Source organism: Portunus trituberculatus, chromosome 16, assembly GCF_017591435.1.
Source record: "Portunus trituberculatus isolate SZX2019 chromosome 16, ASM1759143v1, whole genome shotgun sequence".
Taxonomy (NCBI): domain Eukaryota; kingdom Metazoa; phylum Arthropoda; class Malacostraca; order Decapoda; family Portunidae; genus Portunus; species Portunus trituberculatus.
The window spans coordinates 10,270,445-10,277,944 of record NC_059270.1 but is presented as its reverse complement, the minus strand read 5'-3'; the positions used below and the strand labels follow the sequence as shown (position 1 = coordinate 10,277,944).

At 41.2% G+C, this 7,500-nt stretch overlaps 1 protein-coding gene across 15 annotated transcripts in view; it reads left to right on the top strand.

Moving 5' to 3' along the window:
* The window catches only part of LOC123504632 (paxillin-like), a 93,763-nt gene that overhangs the window by 46,869 nt on the left and 39,394 nt on the right, over window positions 1-7,500 (top strand). The window lies entirely within an intron of this gene.

Sequence of the window (7,500 nt, the reverse complement as noted above, 5' to 3'; positions counted from 1 at the left end):
CGAAATGATGACAATGATGCTGATGATGATGCCAGTGATTACGATGCTCATTATAGAAATCGTAATTATAATGTTTTTACTACTACTACTGCTGCTGCTGCTGCTGCTGTTAGTTTTACTACTACTACTACTACTACTACTACTACTACAGCAATTACTACTACTATCTATCTATCTATCTATCTGTCTATCTATCTATCTATCTATCTATCTATCTATCTATCTGTAAAATTACTACTATTACTACTACTACTATAACTAAAAACCTGTTGTGCTACTTCTACAACTGCCCCGCAAAAAAAATCGCTATTGCTACTACTAATGCTATACTATTACTGTTGCTGCTACACTATTGTCAATACTGGTACTGCTACTACTATTGCTACAACAACAACAACAACAACAACAACAACAACAGCAACGATAGCTCCTCCTCCTCCTACTACTACTACTACTACTACTACTACTACTACTACTACTACTACTACTACTACTACCACTACTACTAGGACAATCTTCCAATCCCAAACTTTCGCTTCCATCACCACAAACATCAGCAACATTACCACCATTTTGTATTTTTCCATCAGCATTTACAAGTCGCCCCACCATCATCACAACACCAACATGCTACAAAGCCATTACTATCCACACGACCTTCACAGCATCAGTATCCTCGAAAGCTCCTACTTGCACCACCACCACCACCACCACCGCTGCCTCTTCATTCAGTACTGTCATGAACTCAGCCACCACCGCAGATTAACTAACTATCCATTCATTTGTTTCTTCATATCTTTTTCTTCGATCTTTATTAGACCCATTGCTGCATGCCTCCTCTGGCACACACACACACACACACACACACACACACACACACACAGAGAGAGAGAGAGAGAGAGAGAGAGAGAGAGAGAGAGAGAGAGAGAGAGAGGAGATTCATTATATTATTGTTTACTTTCTTATTATTTCCCAGAGAGAGAGAGAGAGAGAGAGAGAGAGAGAGAGAGAGAGAGAGAGATGCCAATGGGTATTAATAAAGAAGTTCATTAGGTCATTCTGCCAAGTGGATAGAGAGAGAGAGAGAGAGAGAGAGAGAGAGATGAATTACAGAATGTTAGTCATCGTCCCAACTTTCGTGCGTCTGGCAAACCATGACGTCATCTCTTTAACTCAGAACTAGTGACGTCAACTGGAATAATTATCGTACAGTGTTTAATAATTTTCCGTCATCCACTCTCTCTCTCTCTCTCTCTCTCTCTCTCTCATTGGCTTCTTTTGCTTAGTTGTGATGATATTTCCTCGACGAGTGCAGTTTGGTGATGACACGTCCATAGTAGGAAATAGTAGTCAGTATATACCATGGAATGTGGACAGGGGGGAGACTTAAGGCTTATAATCAGTCATCAATAAATGTTTCGTAAGAGACGTCAGTTTTACAATATCGTTTTCCCACCCCCCTTCTCTCTCTCTCTCTCTCTCTCTCTCTCTCTCTCTCTCTCTCTCTCTCTCTCTCTCTCTCTCTCTCTCATGAGTTAAATACTGTACCTCCATGTTTTACCTCTCTTAACAGTTTGATTGATGAGTGTTGATTGATTAATTGTGTTGCGTGGAAATGTTTCATGTAGTTTTGTTCTCCTTGTGTCTGATTCTAAATAAATACTTAAGGTACCCGTTCAACGTGTTTCTTTTCTGTCGAAGCTGTTGAAGAAAACGGCGTGTCAAAGGCATGTCCTTATTCTCTCTCTCTCTCTCTCTCTCTCTCTCTCTCTCTCTCTCTCATCACTTACGTCATTCATATTACTTTCATTTTAATCTGTATGTTGGATATTTTAATAACATAACTTCTCAGTCCTTGTACGTTTCCCTCCTAAATTAGACTTTTTTTTCATCTTCAAAGGTAAATGTGTTATATCGTTATTAATTCCTCCATCTCTTACCCCATCTCTTCATTTCATACCATGGTTACTCAGCTTCTTTCTTTCCTCCAGCTGTCCCTGCATCACTTCAGATTATTGACTGTAATTGCTTCATCCTACGACTTCCTTTAGCTTCAGTGACAAGTTCAGTCCTTGTGAATGCATTTGCTTGATTCATCTAGTAACTAAACCAATATTGTTGATGCCTCTCGCCGTGTGAGGCACTGCAGGCACAAACTCAACCCTGTCTTTTCTTGTTACCCACCCTCAGAGGTTGTTGTAGCACACAGTGATGAGTAACTGGACTAATATTGCTCCTCAAAACATATGGCGTCTAACTCTGTGTTGGCGCCAGACAGGCGGCTGTTGACGTATTTTTTTTTTTTTTTTGTGTGTGTGTGTGTGTGTGTGTGTGTGTGTGAGAAATAAAAGTATAGTGAAATACTGGAGTGAATCAATTGATCAGTCGAGTGCTTAGAGTGTTACGTGATCTTTCCTTACTAAGAAGTGAAAAATGGATAAGCTAATAGTTAACTCCTGCATTCCACGAGTTGAGATGGTAATGTGTGCATGAGTTTTGAACAGAATATCCATGGAGCTAAATGGTGTGAGACATGTAGTACTTATAGTTTTCAGTTTCATTGAATTAATCTTGAATTGACGTAAAAAGAAGAGAAAGTAGCCAGTAATGCAAATAATTAAAGAAAATAGCAGGTGCCATCAGTTAATTAATACACAGGATGAGGGCTTGTGATAGTGAGGCGGGCAGCGGCAGGGGAGCGTCACTGTTCTTTCCCTCCCTTACAGGACCGGTGCTACCAGCTGCTGTAGTCCACTCAGCTGGAGTGTCCACCTGTTGGTGCCCATGACCTCGTTTCTCTCTCTCTCTCTCTCTCTCTCTCTCTCTCTCTCTCTCTCTCTCTCTCTCTCTCTCTCTCTCTCTCCTTTTGTAGTTGTTACTTTGAACCTTGCATCCCTTCTCACTCACTTTACATGTTTACTAATCTGTAGAGTATTTTTAGTAGGTTGTTTGGAAGAAGTTTGGGTGTGTTAGGATTAACAGAGTTGGCGGAGAGGCAACGTTTTTAATATTTAGGAGGAGGTAAAGACGCAAATGCCACTCCCATCTGTGCTCTTAAACTCACATGATTCCTAACTAGCCCATTACCAGCCTTGTTGATTCTTGAAGTTGTTACATTGACCATCATTCAGTTCATATTTAATTTATAGTTCAGGAAACACATCTTAAACAACATTTTACATTACGTATTTACAAATTTTATGCTGCACTTTTCATATATAATCACGGTGTAGTTGTTTTATTAACGGATATGAATTTTTCTTTTTGTTCTTGTCCATCACTGTATTATTTTGTTATGAAGATAAAAGCAAGATACATTTGTCTAGCAATTTACAGTATGTCGCCTGCAGTAGTCGTATGCTGCAATCTGTCTCTGCCTTGTCTGGGTATGAGAGACTGTTGTGATCTGGATGGTAAAACCTAACATGTTACCATTCCCAGGAAACAAGGAGCCGTCTGTTCATAAAGATATACTGACACCGATATGATGCTTGATTTGTTTATCTCTCACATTATTTAGGTGAGAGCACACACACACACACACACACACACACACACACACACACACACAGAAAGCCAAGAGCTGGTCAAGGAATAATGACAAGATAGGGCTAGACTAAATAAAAGGGGAATGTTTTGCCTATTGATTAATTTGTATTACGGAGCAAGTTAGTTCATTTGTGTTATATTAAAGTTTGAGGCCATAGCAGGAGGGGTGCCCGGGGACGTGGTGCAACGGCAGTGAGTGAGCCGTGTGAGGCCCGACTGTGCGATAAGAAAGTGAATGGGGACACCCTGGCCTGGGGCACCATATAAGGAAAGGAGCGGTGTTGCCAGCCTGACAAACCTGCCATACACTGCCATCTCTCTCTCTCTCTCTCTCTCTCTCTCTCTCTCTCTCTCTCGTGTTGCTGTCTGTCAGTGTATATAGTTATCTATACGCTTATTTCACGTGGACTTTTAGATGTTCATGAATCTTTTAGATTTTTATGCACGTTTCCTTAAACACACAAACAATGTTGGAACATATTTGTTGATCATAAGTTCTAGTCTGACCATAAATGTGTTTCACAGGAAACGTTTCCTTTCTTCTATGTATCTTGAAAGTCACAACGTCTTGATTAATTCATTTATATATATATATATATATATATATATATATATATATATATATATATATATATATATATATATATATATATATATTGTGAAGTGGACACGCAGACGCTCTAGCAATGACTCCCAAACTTAGCTGGACTCCTGAGCGAGTACCACTTGGAGATTCCGTATAGTCCCGCGTGCCACGCGGTTCAAGAAAACTCAGATCCATCAAATATCAATTTATTGACAAGTAGAGTACACACAAATGAACAAACAACAAGGAACACAATCAATTTAATGTGAGGGATGCATCTGTCTCTTCCCCACCAGCTGATCGATGCCATATTATCTTGTGTAAGGCAAAACATAGTATAAATAAAAAAAAAATAATAATAATAATTTCTCTGAGAAATAAATTAATTTAATTTAACTAAAAATCGCCTATGATTCTGAAGTGCTCATGTACCATCAGGAAGGCCTTCGCATACCACCAGTGGTACTGGTGCCACAGGTTGGAACCAATGCGCTATGGTGTGGAAGAAGACAATTCCAGTAATCATCATTCGGCCCCTTCACTTCTTGGTTGTGACTCCAGAGGTCTTGAACTGGTACCGTTTCCACACCATCATATGTATTTTTAACTATTGATTGAATCTTAAAGACACCAGTAACTTTCACAGGAGATTGTTGAAAATAGTCGAAACAATACATGAATACATTTGAGAAAGCAGAGAAAGCTTTTCAGTAGACTGACTCTTTTTTTTATGAAATGCACAGCGTTTTTTTTTTTTTTCTTCTTCTTTTTCTTATTCGATATCTGTCAGTGATTATATATAAGCTGTATAAGATTTTGTTAGGTATATGTCGTATGGTTAATTAAGGAGCTACTGTGTTATGGTATTCTTCCATATCTAAGTTTACACTAATGTAAAGTCACAGAAATAAGTGTCAAGTCTAATCATCAGAATTATCCAAAGAAGATAGAGAGTCTGGCAAGGATGGCGAGGAGGATCGAACTTGTGGTGAAGAAGAGGGTGATGTTTGGGGTGTGGAGAGCGGTGATGGTGGACCGGGCACAAGGTGTTCGGGGGGCACACTTTCTGGAAGACCTCTGTTGTAGGTAACATCATAAACGTGGTAGGAACATGTCTTCTTAGTTTTCTTACATACTGCTGTATTGGTTCAGATAGTACAGTTTTGCCACACAGTGGAAGACATCGTGCTTGACCCTCCAACTCCTTGACTGACTCTCAACTAACTTCTGACTGACTGATCTTATCTAAGTTATAATATGTGACCGGGTCACTGATGGGGTGTGAGTGAGTATATAAAGGGTCCATGTGTAGTAAAAGAAAGACGACATTGAGAGTGGAAGGGAGAAGAAAGAAGAGAAAAGATATTAGTGATTGTGTTATCGCCTGCCTGGCAGAAAGAGAGAGAGAGAGAGAGAGAGAGAGAGAGAGAGAGAGAGAGAGAGAGAGAGTGTTTCTTTGTAGGCACCTTAATATCGCAAGCCTTGGTTCTTCTACCTTTCTTGCCAAGAGTCTGTTTCTCGATGACATGAGACGTCTTTCTTCCCAAACCGCCATTGTAGAAATCTTCTGAGCCATGCTACTCCTTTTAGGAACCTATACCAAGAGGAGTATTTTCTAACATAATTTCTCCAGGACGTCCTGTCCTTGACTCACATTAGTTGTCAGTATCGTAGTTTCCTTCCTCACTTCTGGGGCCCATCGGTGAGATTTGGAATCCTTAAGTCGTTCCTCGGCCACTGGTCTTCATCTAAGGAGAGGAAAGCTGGCCCTTGAATCCATCTACTGCTCCTCGTGAGATCCGTTCCGTTCAGCCTTCGACTGGTATCATCTGCCGGGTTTATTGACGAGTTCACATGCCTCCACTTTTTTTTTATATATATATAACCCTATACCCTGTAGGCTTTTCACGGGAATTTATGGGCTAAAGGGGATACTTTTTGGGCCACCTCCTATCTCAAAGCCCACCCGCTAGGAAACCGTTGCCCTGAGTGAGGAAGCCCAACCTACACTCGGACCGTGGACAGGATTCGAACCCGAGCGCTTTGAGACCCCTCGGACCCCAAAGCACGCATGGTTCCACTGTGCCACGGCGGCTCCGTGGTGGGTTGGATTCTTCATGAATCGCTGAGATCCGGTTGGCCACAAAAACGTGAAAGCGTCGTTCAGCATTCTTAATATACTGTAAGACGGCTGTACTGTCTGTCCAGGATGTCGATCTGTTGATTCTTTGGTCGAGCTCTTTACGTATTTGTTTGTTTGGCTTCGTGACCAATACTGCAGCACACAGTTCAAGACGGGATCTATTATTTCAGAGGGGTCAGTTTGGCCTTACCACACACAAAAGAGATTTGATGTGATCCTTCAACATCTGTTATCCTCAGGTATGATACAACGCCATAGGCATGCTGAGAAGCGTCGCTGAAGTGGTGCAGTTGTACGTCTCTTGTAATACTGGTTGCCTTGTGTTAATAACATCTTGGAACGCTTATTCGCATAAGGTGGGGAAGGTCAGTCAGCTACTTTCGCCAAGCTGTTATTGTTCTGTCAGCTAATTCCTCATCCCATCCCGTTCTGCGTTTGCACGCTTCCTGGAAAATCATTTTTGCTCTTATGACACTAGGAGCGAGAAACCCCAATGGGTCATATATAGAACCATATAGAGTCGATCATGCTTAGGAGACTCCGCTTTGTCTCTGGTTTCTTTGGTATTTGGACTTGCACCGCTAGTTCGTCCTCTTCCAGGTCCCACAGAATGCCCAGCATTCGATTCGTGGGTAACTTGTCGCCCAATAGGATTTCCTTCACTCCCACGGCCTTCTTCGACCGTGGCTTCTCTCTCTCTCTCTCTCTCTCTCTCTCTCTCTCTCTCTCTCTCTCTCTCTCTCTCTCTCTCTCTCTCTGCCAGGCAGGCGATAACAGCTTGAGACGAGAAAAAAAAAAGTATGAAAAGGCAGTGATTAGCGTGGGGCGTTTATTTGTGAGCGAGGTGTGAGGTTTTTACTGATGTGGTGATACAGTAAAACAAACCTTATATGGCGGCCAGGGTGGGGTTAAGATGTGAGTTCAGCACTAACACTCTTGAAATAACTCTACGTAATCTCTGCGATACATTTCAAAGGCACTACGAATAAGATCAATTTTTATCTAACTGATGACACGTAAAATGCTGTCACAAAAATAAACTTAGTATACATACATGTCTATACGTTATTAAAGAAAAATATTCTCATGAAACTTTACGATAGGTTTATGTTTTCGAATGTGTGAGAGTTGTGCGCGGCCAGCAAACTCAACTAGCCGCAACTGTATCCACTTACATATCACTCTCCACTGGTGTTCCTCCTTTACCCGTGTCCTGTATCAA